The sequence below is a fragment of the Rhinolophus ferrumequinum genome, chromosome 15, assembly GCF_004115265.2.
Source record: "Rhinolophus ferrumequinum isolate MPI-CBG mRhiFer1 chromosome 15, mRhiFer1_v1.p, whole genome shotgun sequence".
NCBI lineage: Eukaryota > Metazoa > Chordata > Mammalia > Chiroptera > Rhinolophidae > Rhinolophus > Rhinolophus ferrumequinum.
In genome coordinates, this window is record NC_046298.1 from 29,425,399 (window position 1) to 29,433,884 (window position 8,486).

Consider the following 8,486-nt stretch of genomic DNA (forward strand, 5'->3'; position numbering starts at 1 on the left):
CCTTTTAAAATAAGTGTTTTAAATGCAAGGAAGCAGAATTCCTAAGCAAAAAGGTTGGAAGTGGAGAATTTGCATATGTTACTTCCTCCCGTGGGGCAGCCGTTTGGCCTGCTCATTCATGCGTGCCACAAATATTCTCTGAGCAGTGACTGTGCCTGGCGTTGTTCTGGGCCCTGGGGAAACAGCTAGCAAAGCCCCTGCCCGCATGGCCCTTGCATTCTGGCAGCAGGAGAAGGACAACAAAGAAATGAGTCAGTATATAGTATGCAGGTGACAATGCGAGATAGAGAGAAAGGCAGGGAGGGAAGAGGGAGGGCATTGGTGGGGAGTTAGAATGGACCTTGCTTGTATTTTTTCACAGGGTTCTCAAGAAAGTCCCTAAGGAGACAGTGACATTTGAGCTGAGACCTCAAAGAGATGGGGGAGCCAGCCACGGAGATACCTGGGGCAGGGGGAAGTGTCTCAGGCAGAAGGAACTGTCAGTGCAAAGATCCTGTGGCAGAAGGGAAGCTGGTGTGCTCCAGGAGAGCAGGGAGGCCAGCAGGCTGGTGCCAAGTGACCAAGAGGGAAGATGGGAGGAGGTGAAGTCAGAGAGGCCATGCAGAGCCAAGCAGAGTAGGGCTGAGCACACCGCTGTAAGGACAGGGTGAGGCCACCAAAGACCTGGCACGGGGCCAAGAGCAGAATGCATGCTCTTCCCTACAGAGCTGTTCGATTTGAATTTCAAATGCAAAGTGTCACTGTTAATGGAAAACTCCCTTGAACCACGATTTTTCTGGTCTTTATGGAAAAGGGACATCGAATCATTTTTAACTTTTTCTGCTTCGATTATTAATACTTTTAAACGTTTCCCTTATTTAGTGATAAATTATATTAAGAACAAAGCCAATTTGGTCTGGGTGACTTTTCTCTAATGAGTTGTTTTATGCTGGTTGGTAAAATTGTATCAAGGACTTATGCATCTATCATTGCAGTGCTATTGATCTGTAATATTTTTCAGAAGTAGAATTTTTTCATGGCTCTAGAGCGTTCCATTATAAGAGGGCACTATGATCATTTACGTTTCTGGAATTGAATATTAGAGAAGGGTTTGATTTAATGATTCCTTTCCTCCCTCTTCTTCCTCCTCCCTCTTCCTGTTCTCCTCCTTCCTCTTCTGCCCCACCACACACACAGACACACACACACACACACACGCACATGCACGCGCACACGCACACACATCTGTACTGTATCTTACTAACAGAGGTTTTCCAGAAGGGACATTTTTTTTTTTTCCAGAAGGGACATTTTCTGGGAAGGCAGAGGGCACGTGTGCTGGCATGCTCAAAGGAGAGTTCTGGAATTTTGATGAGGAGTTCTATACGTACCTATTCTGGAACACTGTCCTTGGTGTGGTGAAGAAAGCCATACGAGCGAAACTCAACCAAGCCACCTTCCCTCCAAGCCACCTGGAAGAACCTGCCAGTCCTGAACAGGTCCCACTCTTTCCTACCCCATGCCTTTACCCCAGATGCGCCCTCCGTCTGGAATCGGCCCCCGTTCTTGGGCCCCCAACATTCCAGTTTGTAGCCCAGCTGAAGCAAGATCTCTCCCCTGCACTTTCCCTGCCACGCATAGCCACTCACTCTGCTTTGCCCGGTACTGCTGGTACACAGCCTTTCTAGGGCATTCCTCCTTCCAGGTTGGCAATGGAGCCCAGCGGTCACAGCATGGGCTCTGGAGATGTACAGTCAGGGTCAAATCCAGCTCTTGTTGTTATGTACTTGGTTCACATTGAGAAAACACACACACACCACACAGTATACCCACCACACGTAAACACACACATATAACACACATAAACATGTACTACACACACACACACACACACACACACACAAGGGAAGGAGGATGGTGAAGTTCAGTATTATTCTTAGTCCCTGCTGGGTCCTCTCCCCGGGCTCAGCTCCCTCGGGCAGCCTGTCTATCCTGCTCCCTCCCCTTGCCCGTTGGGGCCTAGGTGTGCCGTGGCTCCCCGCCCTTGTTGGCTGCACGACCCCTCACTGCCTTCTCTAGGCCCCGCCCACATCTTTGCCAAGTTCTCCGATTGACAGGGTTATCTGTTACGTACTAGGAGCCTGCCGGATACTCAGAGCCTTTCCTTGTATTCTCACTGCATCACCACCTTCAGCCTGGTACAGCCAGGACCACCTGAGACGCAGCCCCCCCTCCAGATCCTAAACAGGAACCAGGGCAGAAGCCCTCTACCCTCAGGTCCCCCGTAAGTCCCTAACAGGGATCTCCTCTGAAGGACCCACGCCTCTGCTCCCTCCATGTGTCCTGTTTTCCCTGCAAACCTGCAGCGTCATCAGGAAAGGGCTGTCCTCAGGGAGGAGCTATACAATGTCTTTGTGCAACTTAGAGGTGCCCCTTCCTCAGGATGTTTTACTTCCATCTGGCAGAAAAGCACTGTAATGCACTCATTTGGGATCTAGAAAACTGTCGGGATAAGTATACAAATCTACAGCGTCTCTGCCATGAAGGGCGGGCTCCCCTTAGAGGACGTCTTTCTGCAGTGCGCAACCTGTACTCCCAGACCCTGCCTTCCTGGCTTTTCTATATATCATATCATATATGTGTTCTCCCCAGTTCTGCTCTCATAACTCAGCTTTAGGCATCTCTGCATCTTGGGAGCAACCCTGGGGTCAAATGGTCAAAAATAACATCTCGCTAGAAAGGTCAAGCACTACCCACTCTGTCCTGTCATGTCCTGTCCTCTTCGGAGGTGATAAATTCCTATTCAGCCATAGCAGATGGACTATTTCAAGGGGAATACGTTAAAAGGGGGAAGTTTAAAAGTGTCAACCTAAATATTGGCAAATTGTTTTCTCCTCTACAAGTGACTGAGACTTGGCCTATCTTATCTCAATCCCCACTAGCTTGTGAATTCAGCCTTTCCCCCATTTCACAGATAGAGAAATTGAGGGTCCCCACAGCTAAGCAACTCTTCCAGGGTCACCTTGTGAAGTGATCTGTGTGGTTCTTCCCACCTTCAAATCCCTAACCGCGCAGTAAACTGGAATAAGAGACCGAAGAACTTGGGAGTTGTGTCCCCTACGACTCGCTGCTCCCCACCCCCCTGCTTTTCATGTGGCAGCTGGGCACTTGGGGCCACCCGAATAAGTCGAGTTGTGAGCTGGATGTCAGTTTTCACTTAAGGAAAATTTTTACCCTGCAGTCAAAAGCCATTTAAGAAATCAACGCCAGCAAGTTAGTAATGGAAGTGCTGGTAACCTTTAATGACAGCAGTGCTTGCAAAATGTACAGTTCAGGAAGGGCTGACGCTTGATCCAAAAAGCTCTTGTTAAAATGCAATCATCTTCAGCAATGAGCATTAGCAGGAAATGCCTTCGATGAACAAAAACACGGGAAAGGTTAATGGCCTTCTTTGCTAAAACGATTCAGGGTTTTATCTCACGTTCCAACTCATCCTCAGAGCATGCATACGCTGAAGATTTTTTTTTTTTTTTCCTTTCTGGTAATCAGGAGAAAAATTGATTACCAAAATGATAATGAAGAGCTGGGAAAATATGCAACAATTTGGCTGCTTCATTTAGCATATGTTTCAGGTTAATTGCATGATTTTACTAATGAAGATATTTGCATGAATATTTGCAGTGGCTACAGAGTCAACTTATTGTGTAATTAATACTCTGCCTAGCAGAGGACTTCACTTTTTCTGGGATTTAGAACAGGACAAAGGCTGAAACTCTCAGATATCCAGAGAGACTGCCTTGCAGAATGTGTCAGGATGTTGATTAGTAATTCGTTAAACAACCCTGACAAAATGTATGCTGTCTGCATACACAACGGGGTCCTTTTCTAATTCTGAAAAAGGCTAGAAGTTTCCAAAGAAAGTGGAAAAACCACTTTTATGGCCACTTGCTGAAAAAATGTATTAAAAAGAAGTATTTCACCCATCCCTATTCAATTCTGTTCCCCACAGGTAATCACCACTTATTTCCATTTTGTAAAAGTAAATGTGATTCCTATAAAATTATAGAGAAATTAGAAAAAAAGCAAAAAAAGATAAAATTTATTCATACTTCTACGACTCGACGATAACTGCTGTTGAAGTTTAGGAGTGTACTATTCTAAATATTTTTTCCTTTGCATAAATGCACTTTTCATTTTTTACCAAAATGGATTATACTACTATATATGCAGTTTTTTATTTAAACTATTTTTTCCACCAAACAAGAAATTGTGAACACTTTTATATCAGTAAACATTTTGTCTACCACTGTGTAAAGGTACCAAGTGTTTCATAGTGTGGATGTGCATTAATTTATGTAAACAACCCCCTTTTGTTAGACATTTGGGTTGAATCCAGTTGTTCACTATTATAAGCAGCAGGCAGTGAACATTTGAAGCTCTTTCTGCGCCTCTGTCATTATTTCCTTAAGGTACATTAATAGATAGCTGAATCATTGGAAAGCCTTGATAGATGTTGCTACTTTGACCCTAGACTGATATAAATTTAAAATCCTACCAGCAATAGGGGAAAGGGCACATTTCCCTGCAATACCACCAACACTGGGGCCCAATGCTATAAAATGATAGCTAAAAATGTATCTCTTGATTTAAGGTACATTTCTTTAGTTACCAGTGGAACGCGTGATTATTTATCCGCCATGTATGGTTCCTTGTGAATTGCCAGCATAAGGGCTTTGTCCATTTATTTAGCTCTTAAAAGTTGGGTTAATTTTTTATTTTTCTGTTTTGTAGGATCTTTCTGTTTTAAGGATATAACCATTAATCTGTGTCTATGGTAGAAAGCTTTTTCCGTAAATGAATATTTTTTTTATTCGTGCAAACGATAACATGACTACATGTTGCTTAAAAACCACAATCATTCTGTGTGAAGATCCAGGCCCAGACATTGGAGCCATTCTACTAGCGGGGTTGCCAGGCCCTCGGTCACTGTCAAGGTCATTCCTGCATTAGTTCACTTAATTCTCATAAGATTATCTGCATTTTTATAGATAAGGAAATAGAGGCTCATAGTGCTTCAGTACTTGTCCCAGGTCACTCAGGGACAGAGCCAGGATTTGAACCCCAGCAGCCTGTCTCCAGAGCCAGAACCTGACTGCAAAGCGTTGCAAATCTGTTGCAAAGTAGCAACAGATGATAGAACAAGCACCCGCTGCTGTGAAATTCGGGCTCCAGCCAGCCGTACCTGTAGGAACTTGCATCAATTAGAAATTGGCACATGTAACAGAAAATCCAACTACAGTTGCTTGGACAAATAGGGATTTTCATAAAGGGATTTTAATTATTGTGACACGTGACATGTCAATGGTGACTTGTGTGTGAAGCATCTCTGATGGCATCTATGACCGTGAGTTTTATAGATGTTGGAGCATGTTTTGTGCTGCATGTTTTGTGCTGGGTACAGGCTTGTGAGAGAAGGCAGTAGCTGAACAATTGTGAGGTTGAAGGCTTGGTTGATAGCAGAAGATGCCTGGGGCACCAACTCGTGGTGCAAGCTTGGTACAAAGGTCAGGGCCTTCAGCACTTGGTACCAGTTCCAGTGGGCATGCCAGGGACGCCCTGTGGGGCTGGAAACAATGAGAGTAGCTACATGGATTTAGAAGCATCACTACCCAGCTCTGGTCAACCTAAGGTACACGTTCCTCCAACCCAGAAGCCCTACTCAGCTGCAAGTGGCTGGGAACCCCTGGTGAGGCCGGAAGCTCACTTTCCTGCTTGCTGTGGAGAAACACAGCAAGGCTCTGGAGTCACAGGCCAAGGGACCACCACTGCCCCATCACCATTAGTGTCCCAGGGATGGTACAGACAGGAGAGTTAGATGGAGAGAGGGGTTTGGGCTTGGACCCTCCTACCCTGGGTTAAGCTAAGGGAAGGAGGAAACAGCTTCTCTTTCCAAGCTGAGGCTCCCCATTGGTTGAAGCTGGAGAATGTCAGGAAACCTCAAAACACAAACATTGTTCCTTTAAGAAGCTGTTTAGCATGACTCTCAGATACAATGAATGATCCTAGATTGGATCCTGGATTGGGGGAAAAGTTTCTGCCCAGCATAGTGTTGATAATGGGTTTCAATTATTATTTAGACAATAGCATTGGCTCAGTAGGAAGCTTCCTGAACTTGATCGTTGTGTTCTGATTGTAGAAAAGGAGGTCCTTGTTCCTGAGGATACATGCTGACGAATGGAAGGATCACGTATCGCGATGGCTCCAACTTCTACCTCAGCGGCTGCGAAAGGCTTCCTGAAACAATACAGGAAGAGGACACGGTGGGTTAAGGGGGTCCGTTAACAAGCGATGACTCGAGGTAAGGGGCATAAGCTTGTGAGCATTCCTTGTTCTGTTCTTGCAACTTCTCTGTAGGTTTGAAGTTTTTCAGATTAAGTTTTTAAATGTTATTTAAAATTTTACATGTAGCTTTCGTGTGTGCTCAAGAATTACAGTTGTTGAAAGAACAAAATCCAGATTCCCTGAGTCCTTCATGAGTTTGCCCCAAATGATCTGTGGTGACAGGTGATCTGTGGGGCTACCCAGATCCCCTCAATGAGGACATGCCCCAACCCCTGGTGGTGCTGTCCGCAGAGGGCTCAGCGGTCACCCCTCAGGGTCAGCCACACACAGCGTCAGGCCCTTCCTGGGCGGCCGGCGCTCAGTGACGCATCGATGCTGGTGCAGGGAGGCCCTGCCATCTTGGCCCCGCTGGGGACAACTCTGAGGGCCACTCCAGCTCCCGAACTCCCAGGGGGCTGGCCAAGGCTGCATGGCCGCTCGATGCCCCCTGCCCAGGCTGCTCCCCTTCCCCGCACAGTGCTGAGCCCAGGGCACCCTCAACAAAGGACCACATGCCAGCTCCCTCCCGAGTCAGTGTGCCAGGGGTTCCAACCTGCCACAGGCTCCCCCGTCCTCATCACCTCCCCTCACACCCCCATGCTTCCACCACCACCCCTTATCCTCCTCACACACATCACACACCACGTACATGTCTTCCTTTAAAGCAATTTTATCTGAAATATTTCCAACATACAGACAAAAAGAAAGAACAAGATGATGAATGGCTATGTGCCCCTACACAAGCTTTATCAAATCTTAGCCGAATGTCACATTTGTTCAAATCTCTCTCTGTTTCTTAAGGAATAAAACATCACCAATTCGGCGGAGGTCTCCCGAGTGCCCCCCTGCAGGCCCTTTCCTTCCCCCTCTCTCTCATGAGGTCTTTCCATCATCAGCGTGGGGTTTCTCCTTCATGCATGTTTTTATACTTTTAGTACATATTTATGCATCCATAAACAACATGTGCTATTCGTTTTCAGGTTTTAATTTTATATAAACATTATCACCCAGACCACACCATTTCACAAGTTGCTGTTTTCAGCTCCTCCTTGTTTATGAAATGCATCCATGTGGATATACATGGGCCTAGCGCACTCAATTTGCTTTATGTTTCATATTCTATTGAATTTTAATATACCTCATAGATTTTGTCCTTTCTCCTGTGGATGGACATTTAAGTTGTAGCCTGTTGTTCCCTCTTTACAAACACTGCTGCAATTACAGACCTCACCCACGGCTCCGTGAGCACCGGTGACAGTGTCACAGTGGTGTGTTTACCCCAGACAAGTGCACCTTGGCTGGGGGCATTTAGCAGGAAGCTCCCATGGGCCCTATGGGGCAGATCCCCATTCTCACTCCTTTCTCCACCTCTTGCTTCCCATCCCTAGCTCCCAATACAGCTCCTATAGCAGTCAGAGGTTGGTGCAATAATGCTGTATAACAAACAATCCCAGCTCCCAGGGCCTCACCACAGGTATTTTATTCCTCACTCGTGTATCAGTGAGTGAGCTAGGCTCAGCTCTGTTCTAGCCGTGGGCTGGGTTCCTGTCTGTTTCATGGTTCTTTTATTCCTGCAGGGCCAGTGGCTTTCTGGGACATGTTCTTCTCAAGGTGAAAGTTAGGGGCACGAGAGGTCAAGCCAAACCACAAAAGCACATATAAATACTGCGGTGCGGTGTGGCATATATTACGTCTGCTCATATTCCATTGGCCAAAGGAAGTCACGTGGCTAAGCCTTAAGTCAGAGGAGGGGAGTTGACTCCACCCACAGTGACATCTTGGCAAGGGCAAAAGGGAAAGAAAAATCACGTAGAAATAATTGGATCTACCACAGGTACTGACCTTCTTCCACTTCCTGTGTTCTTCCTACCAAACACACGTACTCGTACACATACCACACGCATGTGTGTGCACACACACACACACACACAGCTGCAATCACAGTCTCTTCTCACCCTTCTTCCCCACTTACCTCCTGTTCACTCCCCGCATTCCTGCCAGTTGTTTGCAGGTCTGAATTGAGCCAGGTTCCTGATGCACGGATACGTAAGGGAAGCAGAGGCAGATCAGAATGTCAGGTATTAGTCAGGGTTCTCCAGAGAAGCACAACCAACAGCAGAGACAAA